This window comes from Limulus polyphemus, unplaced genomic scaffold (genome assembly GCF_000517525.1).
Source record: "Limulus polyphemus unplaced genomic scaffold, Limulus_polyphemus-2.1.2 Scaffold278, whole genome shotgun sequence".
In the NCBI taxonomy this organism is placed as follows: Eukaryota; Metazoa; Arthropoda; class Merostomata; order Xiphosura; family Limulidae; genus Limulus; species Limulus polyphemus.
Window position 1 is genome coordinate 2,476 of NW_013665888.1, and position 14,026 is coordinate 16,501.

General features: G+C 31.5%; 1 protein-coding gene across 1 annotated transcript in view; it reads left to right on the plus strand.

Annotated features, from left to right (window-relative positions):
- The first annotated feature begins 194 nt into the window (after positions 1-194).
- LOC106456983 (serine/threonine-protein phosphatase 1 regulatory subunit 10-like) overlaps positions 195-14,026 on the plus strand; it is a 98,370-nt gene continuing 84,538 nt past the window's right edge. The window contains exon 1 of the mRNA XM_022382792.1: positions 195-458. The gene's annotated coding sequence lies outside the window, so the exon portion shown is untranslated. The remainder of the gene's footprint in view (positions 459-14,026) is intronic.

Genomic DNA, 14,026 nt, shown 5'->3' on the forward strand with positions numbered 1-14,026 from the left:
ATATCTAATAGATTTTCTTGAGCTGTATAAAATCATTATTAAATAATATATATATTTTTTTTTCACAGTTGATCATCGTAATCCGTTAGATAATTGATGGGATGGTGGCATATTTTCTTAATGTGATATTGTATGTTTTATTTTTATTTATGAAAAGCGACGCCTAGTGCTCAGGTGGGGATATTTTGCGCATTGAGAATTGCGCATTGACCTTGTTTGTTGTCGACATTTTGGGGAGTAGTTATTAAAAAGCTCATTGATTCAGAATATTCTAGAATTCAGTAAACATATAGCGATATATTGTTAATATAAGTTTTAAATATTATTATTCACATGAATGATTGTGTCATTTAATTGTAACAACTTAGATGGTGGTGGATACGTTTATAATCTGTTGTTACTAATTTAGGGGTAGTTTAGACCAAGATATTGCTGAGTTGGCGCTTCAAGCAAAGAAGGTAGGAATGTTCAGCCAGATGAATTTCACGCATTTTTTATTATTTCAAATCCAACATACTTTATTTAGAGGATGAAAAAAATGTTTTTGCTAGCTGAAACACTGATTAGTATGAAGCTGAGCATTATAGTAACCGGGCTTAGTGATGTAAAATAATATAATTCTTTATAAAACTATTAGGCGGAAATGGACAAGAGAGAAGTACGAAGTTAGGCCTAAAGTAAAAATGGCTCCCAGTTTACAATTGTTTGATATCAAATTGTGTTTCACTTATTAATCTTTAAAATTAACATGAAATTTAAAGGTATACATTTGCTAATTGATCTTAATCAAGGCTTTATATTTTGTTTTTCATGTAATAGTAATGATTATTGTGACTAGGGAATTACCGTGTAAGATTCTTCAATTGTAATTATATTTATAACTGTATTTAGCTTTGTACTTTTTAACATTATATTCATACTTAAGACGTTAACTTTAAGTGTAGGTGTATAAATATATTTATTCTGTAGACTTGTCTAGGTCAGAAATTTTCAAATTAGCTTAAATTGCATATTGACCTTTTACATATTGACTCTTTCCCCATTAAATAAGTTTAACTTAATTTTTTTATAAATAGTAATGCTCCTTTAAAAAAATTCTTGACTCAGATTTACTATATCTTGTAGTATAGTTCTTTGAATGTATAACTTAGATTGGATTACACTTAAGTATTTTAAACTTGTGTTGTTAGCAGTATTCTAATAACAAGACAAGAGTTAAGATTTTTGGATATTTATAGTAATACGAGTCATAAAATGTATTCAGAATCTGCTGCTCTTACATTTATTTTTAGTAAGTCATCAGAAAGTAGGTGTTTTGTTTGGCAGTTGTCAAGTTCAGTTTTTGAACTTTTGTTTAATTCCATCTGGGCTGGAGAACATCTTTAAAGTCGTCTATTAAGTCAGCCCTACACGTACATTATTCCGATTTGTGCGACAGCCCATTGCAAAGATAATTTTCTTCATTATGTCAGAAAATATTGATATTCAACAACACTTGTCCCTACCACAAATACAGATATGTGCATCTGATTTGGCAGGAATCTTGAAATAACATTTGAAAACAACCTGTACTAGTATTGCACAGCTGGTCATGAAGTAAAAAAAGTTGAAAAACCAACACAACATGGCTTGTGGGAATAAGTTGGTCATAAATTAAAGAAGTGGAAATAATTTGTTATATGACAAATGAGATTATGTTTGAAGCATTGACCTCTCTTACTATCACAATAAAGCATATTTTTGTAACTTTGACAATAACATGTTAAGTTATATTGTTAGTCAGCAGTACCTTATATAATAATGGATGTACAGTTACAAAAAGTATGTTGTTTTATAAATAAGAGAATCCATTGCTTCTAACTGGTTTTCTGTTGTCTTATAGGTTATGCCTAACTTATTAATTCAAAAATGCAACTTTTAAATTGGGTAAGTTCAAATTAAATAATAATAAAAAAAAAGTATGTTTTCAACCCATGGTGTCAGGTCATCAGGAGATAAGTTACATTCAAAATGGCAGTTATATTATAGGGAATGTTACTTTTAATTTTAAGTGTTCTTTTACATAACTTTTAAAAGTTTCCTAAGCAAATATCAAAATTTTTTTGTGAAACTTTATACTTGATCTTTGATTTTCTCTAGCTTAACACTTAACTGTAGCAAAATCATCCACAGCAAAAATTCAAGAATATGAAATAAAATCAGAAATGTTTGTTTTCTAGAATGACTACAGATTGTAACAAAGAATTACAATTATTTATCCTAAACAGCCTCAGGTTTCAAACAGTTTCACGTTTGTTTGATACAATTTAATTGCTTTATTATTCTTTGAAAAGATTCTAATTGTTACATTTGAGTTACTTTTGTTAAATATATATAGCAGTAAATAAATAGGAAATATGAATAAAAAACCCTATAACTTGAGTGCTTTCGAAAGGTCCACCTATTGAAAGTGCTCGGGTTATATGGTTTTTATTCTTTTCTCTCAAGACTTCTTGAACCTACATGTTTTTCATAAATAGGAAATATGGTACAAACTTTAGCCTCGGCCTTTTGTACTTGGGTGCATGGTTTATTATTTTTCCTCACTATTTATGTTGTCCAAAAATTGATGTATCTTTTAGTTATGTACTTCAGAATACAAAATATGTTGAATATTGGAATGTAATGTTCCAAAACTGATTACATCTAGCTTTCCAGTTATCATATAAATAGGTTAATTTCATTGCTGATTGAAGCAACTTTAGTCCAAACAGGTCTTGCAGCAAATTATTCACTTTTATCGGTAAAACAGACATATGATTTATGTAGTGTAGAATTTGCTCTTATTTTTATTGGTTATGAATATGTCCCAAGGAATGTCAGAGAGAATCAAGACATTTCTTTAAAAGACAGAATATGGGAAGAGCATGTGGGTCAAATGAAGTGGTATCTGAGTAAAAGAAGAAGAGGTTGAAATTTTGTATTTTGGCTTTTCAATGTCTATATCATGTTGCTGATTGGTTGAACATTAAAACCCATGTAAAGAAAGAGAAAAAATCTGTAAATGAAAAGTCACATCACTGTCATGTGAGTGAGAAATGAAGATTGAGAACTTAAATGTTTTATTTTGAAGTTGGAAAGTTTAATATAAAAATTATCATTATAAACCGTTTTGGTTCCGAAACCATTTACATATATTAATAATAGTAGTTTAAATTTTGAATGTAACTGTAAAAAGTTTGTAACATGCACACTTTGATCCACCCATATCCAGAGGGCTAATAGAAAATGAGAAGTTATTTTATTACTTGGAAAATTCAGAAATCTTAATTTTGATCAGTTGGTTACTTTTGTGACATTAATTGATCTTGATTATTTTGACACTAATCAATGTTCATAGATAACTTAATCACCAAGCTCTAAATACCTTGTTTCATGTCACAGCATTTGATCTGTACAACTAATGAAGCTCAGCTTAGATAGAGCCAATTAGAAACTATTTACATCATTGTGGTCAATAAAATGGTGCGAGAAATAATTTATGGTTTTAAGGGAAAGTGATTAGATGTAGCTCCTGCAGAAAACAAACCACATTCATAAAATTGTTTTTTAAATTATATATGCCTAAATGGTATTAAAGTTTCCTGTGACATTCAAGTTTGAACATAAATAATTTACGTGTCTTAATGTATCACATGTAGATTAACATTTTGTAGAATTGACATAACTTGTAGAAGTAACTAGGAAAATAGAGCTAACATAATCATATTCTGTCTACTAAAATATTTTTGTTTTCACACTGAAAAGTGTCACTAATGTCTCAAGGGTAGCCTTCAGAATTTCCAATGTGTCTCCTTAGTTTTGATAGATGTTGATCATTTAGCTCTTTAAACCCATAATTTTTTGCACATTCTGCCGGGGTTATTTCATGACATCCTAATAATTATCACCATACCTTATAAAATTTCTGGTTGATTTATAAAAGGTGGATAATAACATATTTTGGATTAGTTTTCAGACAGAGAGAGAGAAATGTAATTGGACACTGTCCAATGGGTAAATTAGAATATGCTGTAAGTGTGCTTGGTTTTAAGGAGTTAAATAGCAGAACCTAGGAACAGAGAAAACCATAATTTTTTTATAAAAAATCTAGTAGATATATCCAGTAATCGTTATTTCTACTAATATTAAATGTAAAAACTCTTTAATATAGTTTTAGTAATAGTCTATATTTTTGATCTTGTGTGTAACAGTCGCGATGATGCATTAGTCTTTTCATAAACATTGTGCTATGTGTATGTTCTGCTCATATTGGTAGTTGATTTTTTTTTAGGGGTTGAAAAGGATGCAACACTCATTGAAGGAAATAAAATTTATTTACATAAAACATCTTGTTGTTTTGTGATGATTTGGCTGATGTGCTATTGCTAACTTAGAAATGCAGACGTCTACTAATCTTATAAACCATTGCACAAGATTTTTATTCCAAATATGCCCTTGTGTACATATACGAGTACATTTAAAAAATGTACAAGTACTGAATACATGAATAAAATTATATATATATAAAATATCCAGTTTGTAGGTTATGGGCTACATGTGTAATGTATAACTCAATATATATATATATATAGTGTGTGTGTGTGTGTGTGTGTATGCACAATTTCTCTTCACCCAGAGGGTTACTCTGAAACACCCGTGCCTATTAAAGGGTATTTTAACCATTTGGTACTGGGTGGGTTTTAAGTTTATATTCTTGTTTAAGGTTTTTCATTACCAAGAGGATCTGTATTAGGGAAAAACTTCTTTAAACAGTTGACAAACTTGTGGAGAGCTTTCACCTTCCTCTTTTAAACATGAAATATATTTTCATAACAAGCCAGACTTTGATATAATAAGACTAAATATTTCATTAAAGAAACCAAATTTGTTTTAACAAAAAATCAATGTAATCACCGAAATTGATAAAGCAAAAAGATTAATAGATGAAGATTTAGGCAAAATTGTATATGTAAAATATTTATAAAATAAGTTGCTCTGGCATTGAATTACGTTGCATTACAAAACATTTCCTAAATTTGCCTTTTTCCTGTACATAAATTCTAAAAATCAAATGTCTTAAATGTTCAGTAGTAGACCTGCCAACTGTTATGACTTGATAATTTATTTATTTTTTAAATTTATGCCTGTATGAATTTTATTATTTTACAATTTTATGTGAAATTCTGGAAGTTTTTCACTGGCCTATTTTTTGATTAAATTTTCTAGAAATAGTTCATTGCTCTCTGCTTTGCATCTCAATTGTACAAATGCTTGAAATAGTCTATTAAAAAAGCGTGTAAGTAGTAAGAATTTAGGGTGCACTGCCCATTCTTTGCGAGTAAAATGGTGGAAAAACATGGTTGTATTCGTCCCCAATGACTCCAACAAAGAAAAGTTTATAACAAGCAAAATTTTAGGTATGAGCATTCAAAAAGTTCAGTGATATTGTATAATCCTCAAAAGGTATGAATTATGCATGATGTAGAATTTGTTTGTTTCTCCATTGTTCATAGAGTTCAAAATGATACGAAAAACTTTCTCAAAATTACTAAACACCAGCAAAATTGTAAAAGGGCATCTAGAATTTATAAACTGGAATATTTTTTCATAAAACCTGATACCAAATCAGAAAATGATGCTATCAGAGCATAATGTTTATTCACCTCCATTGTGGAATACAATCTTTCTTTGTTGGTTTCGGCCCATGCTTCAAAAAGGGATAACCAAAATGTTTCAGGATCCTGCTGAAAGATAAAGATTCTATAGAAACAAAACCTCTGCAATAGTTGGGGAAATGGCTAGCAGTGCAACTGAGCAGATAATGAGTTACATTAAAACTAGGGCATTCGGCTTGTCTACTGATGGCATTAATGATGTTGACAGTAAACTGTACCATTATGTAGTGACATACTTTGACAACAAGGAAAATGTAATAGATACATTACTTTCTAATCCCAATTTAATTGTAAATCAACTGACAAGAATATTGCAGGACTCTTTCAAGAAGAACTAGACTTAGTGGGAAAATTGTGTATTATTAACTGTTGATAACACAAATATTATGTTGGGGACAAAAAAAAGAGTTGCAGGTCACCTCCATTTGGAAGCAGAAAACTAGTTAAGAAGTTGCAATATCAGTTTGAAATTATTGTTGACATTTATTACTATTTGAACAAGAGTGCAAATAGGAAACAAGAACTTGGAGAATTCCATGATCTATGTGATGTAGAGACCCAAAACTATTCTGAAGCATGTGTGCACATGCTGGTTGTCTCTTGGGAAATGCTTAGAGAGGTTAATTGAGCATTAAAAACCTTTGAAGCAATACTTTGTAGCCAAAAAGGATGAAGAAAAAAATCCATGTGAAAACTAAGCATGTTCCATGCAGATCAGTGGAGAAAGAGTGATTGTTTAAAAAAATGCAATGAAAAACTTTGAAGTTGAGGCAGTCTGTGAATGTGTTTGCTGGACAGGGATCTGGATCTTCTATGGATGTTCCTCTAAGAAAGTAGCAGAAAAAGCAAGCGAGAAGGTACAGGACACACATGACACCAAATAAATTACCAGGAAACTTGTTTGCGAGAGGAAAGATGAGTTAGTTACATCAAGGAGATGTGTTGTATATGCATTATTACTAAACAGTTGTATTCATACCTTTGACAAGTATAATTTAAAACCATTATATGAGGACCCACTCATCCATTGCTTGCAGAGAATCCTCTTTGCTTTATTCAAGGGTTTGTCAAGCAGACTTTTGAAGTATCTAAATATTTTGGCTTTGAATTTCAAAGACAGAAATCTTCAGTCAAAAAATGTGAACTTTGTAGTTGGTTCTGGAGTTGAGCCTTTCCTTGCAAAGTATGACAAAGGAAGCCAGTTCTCTCTCTCTCTGTATGAAGATGTTAGAAATTACTATGAAATTGCATTGGAATATATGAAGGCCAAGTTCCCACTTTAGGACAAAACTTTGAAACATACAGAAGTAGCAGTCATATCTGTCAGAAAAAGTTGTTCTTTGGAATCAGTAGGGTACTTTGTTGAAAAATTCAAGCCATTCATTGCAAGGGATGCACTTTGAACCAGTACAATGAATTGTCTTCAGCAGCAAGTTCTCACCTACCAGACTGATCCATTGACTGGTATAGATCTCGGTGAACCAGCAGACAAGTGTTAGTATAGTATTGGAAAAATGAAAGATAGCTGAGCAACTTTAAATATGATAAATTCTCTTTAGTAATGAACTCTATCCATGTAATACCACAGGTTGTGAGAGGGTTTTCTTGCTTGTTTGTAAAAACAGGACAGACTTTTGAGGACCAGTGTCAAACTCCACCTAAGAATCAGTGCTGATAGGAAGATTGAGATGGCACAAGAACAATGTTTCTCCCAAGAATTTATATATATCCTAAAGAAAGCCAAAAGTGCTACTTACAGTATCATACTGTAAGTATTAAATAAAACATAATTATTAGCAACACCATTTCCATTAAAATGTTTTGCTATTTTTTTCCTTGTCCCACTAGGTTTTGTTTTTCCAAATTTAATGTTGGCAGACCTGCAGTAGTGTTAAATATTGTGAAATATTAACATTGCTTATATTACAAGCAATCTAAGACAACATTTAAATGGTAGGTATACCTTCAACTGAAATGCTAATTTTCAGTTCTTTTCATGTGCATTTTATAAAATTGATGGCTCTTTGTAATTCAGAAGCAAGTCAAATGGGATTAAATTGAAGACGAGACATTGCTTTATACACTGCATTCCTCCAGTGTTCTTGATTTATTTACTTTGATTAATAATTTTCCTGGGAATTTTGAAATTGTAACCATGCAGGAATTATTTTTTCTAGTTGCTGATGATTAAGAATCTTTTGTCCTTGCAGGGCCGAAGATTCCTTTAAAAAATTTGTGATGGTAATATTCACTTCTGTATATTATACAATTTCTGTGATTCTGGAAATTGACAATATTAAGACAGTGTTTGTTCCCAAAGCCTATTTAAGATGCGGCATTTGCTTCCATTGCAACTATCCTTTTTTGGTGGCTAATCATAAACTAGCGTATACTTTTTTACTTAACCTGCTAAGAATCCTGTTTGTTTGTCTTATGTTGATTTTCCATGTTGTCTTACCCAGATAGAACTGTTAGTAGAAGCTGATATAGGGACTATAAAAGTAGAACTGACATAAATATGTAAGTTAAAATAAAACATTTTCTCAAACATAGAATTATTATTTTTTAACTGTAATATGGATACATTTTATTATCCCCCCCCCTTAATGCTCATGGACCCCTAGAGATTCGGGACCACGGGTTGAGAACGACAGAGTAGAGTTCATATTAAGTGAACGTCTGTATATTGTAGAAACTAAATTAATTCAGTTTTGTCATGAGTAATACTAGTACTAAAAATAACAGCATCCTTTACTCCATAGTTAAAATATAACTGTATATATATATGTGTAGGAAAAAATGCAAATACTTGTAACAGTGACCTCATTGTTTTCTTTACTGTTTATTAGGGAATGCATCTGTTTCACTTAAAAAAATTTAAAACTTTTTCAATTTACACATTCAGCATAAAAAATTTCATGAAAGCTCCAACTGAAATAATTTTAACTTATTTACATGCTAGAGGAGTTTAGCACTGGCTGAAGCATGGGTTCTCCTCCATCCATTTGTGGAATCATGTCACAGTTGATTTAGCATTGCACTGTCCATACTTCTAAACTGCTGACCACATAGAGGCAACTGGCTAGCAGCTAACACTTTTACTTTATACACTACTATTATTAATGTTTGTGTATCATTGTTTTTGACCCCAGATACATAGTGTAAATAAAATTATTTCAATATTATTTTTACTACTATTTTACTCTTAGGAGAGTTTGACACAGACTGTCTTTCCTCCAATAATGGTTTAATTGTAATTCCCAAAGATTTTATTGCTGGCCCCACTTTCATCTTTTCTCCATTCTTCCAGTTCACTACTGTTACTTCTGTTTTATGTTTTACTTTTTTGGTTTACATTCTCTTTCATTGGAGACCTCATTCAGAGATCTTGGAAGGATACCTAATGGCTGTGGCTTACCAGCTAGTTGGTCTACTTTATCATTGAATGATATGCTGCTGTGACCTGAAATAAAGATTATCATATAATACCTCAAGTATGTCAAAGGTTTTATGCATGCCTTTGGAAAATCTGTCTCCAATCTTGTGATGAGATTTAGGAAGTCTGTCAAGAGTATGATCCTGTCATAATCTTTACTGTTGTTGGTTAACAAGACAAATAAATCCTCATATGCTTCAAATTCTGCTCTAATGAACTGGATTGCCAAGTTTATATTACTGACCATTCAAGCACTAATGTTTATAGTCCATGTCCATACAGTTACATCTTTCTTGACTAATTATCTGTTTCTGTGATCAGTGTTGGTCTCATCTTGTATATTCATTACTTGACTTTGGATGTATTGACCAGTCCTGGCTCTTCTCTCCAGATCTTGCTGCCAGTATTAATTGTGTTTATCTTAATGATATCTGCCTGGACCTACTCAATATTCTTGATGTATTCTAGTGGAAATATCTCTTCTACATCTTTCTTGGTCTCACTGACCCATGACTTGATTAATTTTTAGTCTCTCTAGTATTGTTTTGTTTGCCCTTTCTCTCACTTGCTGATATAGTGGATGAGATATGGTTTTGATAACTCTTGAGGAATATTTGGTTTGCTATGATCCTTTGTGTTATAGTAATGCTGCTAAAACTAAGTCAAAAGTGCAGGATGTTACCATTCTCATGTCTGCTTCATGCAACCTTTGTGAATTTGTCAGTCACTGATGAACACAAGTTCATTCTATACTCCATTCTGGTCGTGACTGTTGATTTCATCAGATTGGTGAGGCTTCTTTGCTGCACTTTTTGGACTATAACATATTTGTACAGGACAAGACTAAATAAGTGATTTCTCTCAGATGGTAGTATGTGCAGACATTGTCAACGTATAGCCCATCACAACACCTTAAAGTGATGAGAGTTTTTATGCATATGCTAGTGTGAAGAAAGAATTATCTGTGATATATAGTAGTCATCACATAACACTTTTTTGATCTTGTTGGTTGGACATTTTGTTATCTTAAGTCTACTTGCAGAGGCTTTTGCTGACCTCCTGTAGACCCTCCACTTTGTCTTCGTTCATTATTGCAACACTTGGTTTTTACCTAAACAATAGGGTTGGAAATGAATTCCATAAATCCAGTTTTATGGAGTAGAAGTGGTACACCTTGTTATCCTATTTAATTCACCTTTTTATTTTTCTATCAGAAATTACTGACATTTCTTCTTCTTGGTGTCATTTCTTCTAATTTAGGTAGGAATTTCAGTTATAAGTATTAACAAAAGTACATATTGTCTTTCAGGTTGACATTTCAGAAGAAGAATAAACCTCAGTTACTTTTATGTACATTGCATTATCAAATTGGGATGTCATTTTTTTGCATTATCAAATTGGGATGTCATTTAAGTAGGAAACAAATTTGGTATTAATCACAGACTCAACATACATCTAGGTTCTAGAAGAACAAACCATCACCACCTTCAAAAACACTTTTTCAAGTGTAGTAAGATTTAGTCTGGGAAGTTATAATGTGATGGTTAATTTCACTAACCATTGGAAAAAAAAGTGGCCCAAGAGCTTGTGGTGGTTGCTGCTCACCAGTTCCCTTCATTTTCGTTGACAGTTTAAAATTAAGGGTGGTGACAGATAATTGTAGATTTGCCATAAAGAAAACAAACACTTTAGAATTTCATCAATGCATATTGTGGAATATAGTCCAGAATTTCATATTACTGATTATATATTTGTGGCTCTTTTAACTGTTGCTAGTGGACTATGTCCATCACAGCCATACCTACACATTTATATTGTCTCATAATTCTTCATGGTTGAGTTTTTTTTTCCAACTCTTTCTTTGGTTTGCTCTCAAAACCAGACATTTTGATTCTAAGCAAAAAATGAAGATTGAATGAGTGAAGTCCATTACTCTACAGTGTTTTCCTAGTGTTCTTCATTCCAGTTTAGATGTTCAAGGAATGAGAGCTAAGGATTTATTTGTGAGGCTTGAGGAGTGATTCATTTTAGATGAATGGGCCTGTCCTAAGGTATCAAGACCCCTTTACTAAGCTGATAAGCAATCTTCAATCATATAACCTTTCTGTTCCATACTGTATGTGTATTCCAGTATCTAAGTACACTACTTGTACCTGATGATGACACAAGCTTGTTCAAATGATTAATGTAAAGATAGCTGTATTAGGGCTAACATTTTTCTTGCTACCATTGCAAATACTCATTTTGTTATTCTAGTTATCTGCCAAAATTATTTACAACTAACAGGAAGTTATTTATGTCTTACAGAAGTTTCTACTTACATTACTAAAATTTATTTAGGGTAGTTTGTTGAGAAATGGAACACCACAAGGAACTTAGGGTAGGATTGCCAACTCTTCAAAGTTTTGAAGTAGGACTTTTTTTGTAGGGGACCATCCATAAAGGTTGTTGAATGATTTATGCCACTTTTTAACCACCACACTCACCCCCGTCACACATGATCGTATGGATATGGACGGCCCCCAAACAAAGTAATTTAACACTTTGACAACAGTTGGTAGTAAAACATAAACACATTTTATCTCCAAATAGGACTGTCCTACTGTGGGGTGTTGGTTTAGAATAGGGTTGTTTTGTTCAAATGTGATAGCTTCATTTATTTTACATTTGTTGTTAATGTTTGGTTCTTTGTTTAAGATTACAGTATTTTGTATGGATATACTGATATTTTTTGAGCTGTAATGATGGTAAACATGGGAGTTTTTTTCATTATTATGTTTGATGAATATGGTTTCTCTGATGTTGAATTCTGCACAGTTACTGCATGTTATTTTATAAATGATGAAAGTTTTCTTCAAGTGTGAATTATTTTTGAAATGATTTCAAGGATGAATGGTAAATTAAAGTTTAATGTTATGTTGTTGTTTGATGTATTAGTGTCAGTTTTGTTTGAGTTAAATTTTGAGGTGGTTGTGTTGTAATTTTGACAATAGTTGGTGGAAATTTGTTGGAATGAAAGAAGAATTTGAAGTTGATTTCTTCATTTACATAGTCAGTTGAGCATTGTATTGAAGCTGTGTTTATAAGGTTTTTTAGTATATTGATTTTTTGTTTGGAATCATGGGCAATCTTCCAGGAGATCTAGAGGCCTGTGTGAAAGAATTTTGTTTTTGAACTGTCAGATCTAATAACGTTAAGGTTAAGAAAAGATAACTGTTTGTTGTTTTCGTGTTCATTGGTGAATTTAATGTTGAGGTGAACAGAGTTTGTGTTCAAAGAAAGTGTGTATATGTTTAGTAGAATTCAAACCAGCAATAGTGGTGATTTTATGAGTTGTGTTTTGATCTAGGTCATAAATAAGTTAGTGTGAACAGGTGAAAAAAGGTTGCCTATGCTTAAACCATCTATTTGAAGAAAGTTTTTGTGAATTTTAAGAAGGATACAAAAAAAAAATGCACTGGAGATGTGAATTAAAGGATTAGGGTCATTATGATAGAGGTCAAGTGCAATATTACAAGCTTCCTTAATAGGAACTTTGGCAAAAAGTAATGCATCAAAGCTAGCCATTAAGGATTTAGCTGGTTTAATGTTTTTCTAAACTTAAAGACGTCTTTAAAAAGGAAACCTGGAAAAGTTGTGTAAGATGTGAGAGCCCAGGCTGTGTGTCTACTTGGATTATAGTTAAATGAGTCACAAGTGGATAATGTCATGTGGGATAATCCTGTTTGTGTGTTTGGGAATGTCATGGAGTTTTGGTGTTTGAGTCGGTTATCCTTAGATAATTTAATTACTGAAGATGTTTATTTTTTATCTTTCTTCATTTGAGACAAGGTTCTCTTCAGTTTCTCGTATACTTGTTGGATTGTTTTGGGTGGGTTTAAATTTCTTTCTATCTGAAAAGATGTCTTTCATTTTGTCATTGTATTCTGTGTTTTTCATGATTACAGTAGTGTTGTCTGTCAGTATTTTTATGTTGGGTGTCTTATTTTCAGATTATAGGTGCATTTTATCTTGTTGCTTGCGAGATTGGTCTTCAGTTTATCAGGTTGATTGACTGTGTTAATGGTCATGTTAGAGAATTCTTTAAAACGGTTGTTTCAAATAGTTTTGAGTACTTCAGGAAACCACATTTTGTTATAATTACCTTTCATAAAATTCTAGTGCCAGGGTTCTGGATTTCTTGTAGTTGGATTCTGTTTAATGCTTTTACTACAACCTAAGTAGGCATTCAACTCTCATGAAAGTTCTTTACAAAAACAAAACTAGTGGATGAAATTCTTTTAAATTTGAGATGAAAAGTCCTATAAATACGTAGTTTTTGAAAAATAAGATATTTTATTTTTTTCTAAAACATTGTTTTTCTCATGCCTTTTTTTTTTTACGCATGTTGCCTATCCAACATGCAAATTAATTTTCATCTTAAGATTAAAAATACTTTTATGCATCAGAAAGTTTTCAAATTTCACGTGCAAAATCCTTATAATATCTAGATATTTATCAAATGTTTTTTAAGAAAAACCTTTATTTTATCTGTTATTTTCACTAACTAATATCTGTACAGGTTTGGTCGATTTGACTGATCTCGTAACCACCTTAAAATTAGGAAATAAATGTAAATTATACCTTTATAACAAATTGTAACAAACATAAATGTTTAAATACCTTAAATCTCATAACATTATATATATTTATTATATTGACCTTTCAGCCATGCCTGGCTAAAAATACAGAAGTTATAATGATGAGGTGCATGTGCACTCGTGTTGCTAAATCCAATAATATAAAACTGACTTTTAGTCTCTACAAAGTGACCTGTCTTGGTTATGTCTCAGTGGACTAGTATTTTGTAAAATACTGTCACATTTTAATTATTATACATTATATATGTATATAG